Raw genomic sequence first — 2,220 nt, 5'->3', positions numbered from 1 at the left:
ATGGCCCAGGTTAGCCTGATCTCGTCACGGCTCAGAATCTGGTTCCAGGCTCCTCTGAGAAGGACCAGAGCACTCTCCCAAACCTTTAGATCTCCCTTTTAGCAGAGATGAGCGTGAGGACCAGGCAGAGTGAACAGTGAAAACAGTTTATTTTATAGGAGGTCAAACAAGATGCAGGAATAATAACAATAAGTGGGTGAAAAGAAATCAAATGCCCTAACGCGTCTAAATCTATACTGTCCCTAGTTCACTATCTCAAGTGGCCTTAAGACTACTCACCCTTCCCTCAGAGTGAGGGTTTCTTCCCCACAGCAGCCTTCCTCCTATCCCTGTTCCCTGGGAAGAAGAACAGCTTCTCCTCTTGCACGAGTTCTTTTATTCCCCAGCCCTCTTCTTCCCTATTGGCCAAAATCGGTGCCAAACTTCCCAAGGCAATCTGGGGTTTGTAGGCCCAGCCTCCCCTACTACTAACCAGGCTACCTGGGCCTACTAGGATTCCAGTGGCACAGCCCAGATTGTGACAGTTAGTCTTTGAGGTGCTACCGGACTCTCTTTTCGCTAACGGCCTCCTAATGATCAAGAGTGAGGGGGCCAAGCGCACCTCCCCGGGGAGGTTGTTCCATAATTGTGGGGCTGCCACTGAAGAGGGCCTCTCTCGTGTACCCAGTGAACAAGCTTCTTTGATTGATATGACTAATGGCTAAACCAACACAAACTTAACCCGAACTGGCCCCTGTTGTCTGACCAGGAATCTGCCATTCAAAGGCTGCCTCCATGAGTTTTGAAGTACAAGAATGGTTAAAGCGTCAATAGATGCGGCTGCTGAAACAAAATGGGGTTGCTGTAGAGTCGACAGCAAGCTCCATGATAGCCTTTCTGGGGACCTGTGAGGTCACTTCTGGAGAGGCACCGTGGCTCAGTGGAAGAGCCTCTGTTTTGCATGCAGAAGTTCTCAGGTTCAATCCCCGGCGTTTCCAGTTAAAAGGCCCAGACAGGAGGTGACGTGAAAGACCTCAGCCTGAGACTCTGAAGAGCCACGAAGTGGGGCTGTAGCTCAGTGGCAGAGACTCTGCTTGGCAGACAGCAGGTCCCAAGTTCAATCCCTGGCGTCTTCAGTTGAAAGGACCAGACAGAAGATGATGTCAAAGACTTCAGCCTGAGACCCTGGAGAACAATGAAGTGGGGCTACAGCTCAATGGCAGAGCCTCTGATTGGCATGCAGAAGGTCCCAGGTTCAATCCCTGGCCTCTCCAGTTAAAAGTACCAGGCTGTAGCTCAGCGGCAGAGCCTCTGCTTGGCATGCAGAAGATCCCAGGTTCAATCCCCGGCATCTCCAGTTAAAAGCACCAGGTAGTAGGTGATGTGGGAGAGCTCAGCCTGAGACCCTGGAGAGCCATGAAGTGGGGCTGTGGCTCAGTGGTAGAGCATCTGCTTAGTATGCAGAAGGTCCCAGGTCCAATCCCCGGCATCTCCAGTTAAAAGGACCATGCAGTAGGTGATATGGAAGACTTCAGCCTGAGACCCTGGAGAGCCATGAAGTGGGGCTGTGGCTCAGTGGCAGAGCATCTGCTTGGCATGCAGAAGGTCCCAGGTTTAATCCCCGGCATCTCCAGTTAAAAGGTCCATGCAGTAGGTGATGTGAAAGACCTCAGCCTGAGACCCTGGAGAGCCACAACTGCTCAGAAAAGACAATACTGGCTTTGATGGACCAAGGGTTTGATTCTGTATTAGGCAGTTTCACAGTGAGCCAGTAGCTTCTCAGGTGAGCTCACTTTGCACATTAGCCAGCAGTGCAGAATGTGCACGAGACATAGGGCCTCCGATCGCCAGAATTCACCCGCTGTGTACGAAGGCAGACCACCTCTCTCCCTGCGAGTCATTCGTTCCGCGGAGCGGAGTCAACTTCAGCACCACAGCTGAGAACAGCAACAAGCCCACTGCTCTTTCAGCATCCAAAGGGGGCCGACCCTCTCCACCTTTTCCATTCATCTGCAAAGAGACTGCCTCTTCAAAGTCCTGCGTTTTGAGATCTGGGGCGCCGCTTTTTAAAAGATTATTTCATTTTAAACGAACGCAAAACGTCTTTGACAGAAAGAAAGAGCTACCAGTATAAATAAATCCTTGATAGGGATGGCTCTATTGGGTGTAGTAAATAAGAAGCTGGAGACCGACTGGTGATGAAGGTGCATAGAAAGTTTATATAGATATAATGGTGAACAT

At 50.7% G+C, this 2,220-nt stretch overlaps 1 non-coding gene across 1 annotated transcript; it reads left to right on the top strand.

Moving 5' to 3' along the window:
- The first annotated feature begins 1,402 nt into the window (after positions 1 to 1,402).
- TRNAT-AGU lies at positions 1,403 to 1,474 on the top strand. The gene has a single exon. It is a non-coding gene; the product is annotated as a tRNA-Thr (tRNA).
- The last annotated feature ends 746 nt before the right edge of the window (positions 1,475 to 2,220 follow it).

The sequence above is a fragment of the Gekko japonicus genome, unplaced genomic scaffold (assembly GCF_001447785.1).
Source record: "Gekko japonicus isolate JY-2015 unplaced genomic scaffold, Gekko_japonicus_V1.1 scaffold2106, whole genome shotgun sequence".
Lineage (NCBI taxonomy): Eukaryota > Metazoa > Chordata > Lepidosauria > Squamata > Gekkonidae > Gekko > Gekko japonicus.
The sequence above is the reverse complement of the archived record's forward strand: the minus strand, read 5'-3'. Positions and strand labels throughout refer to the sequence as shown.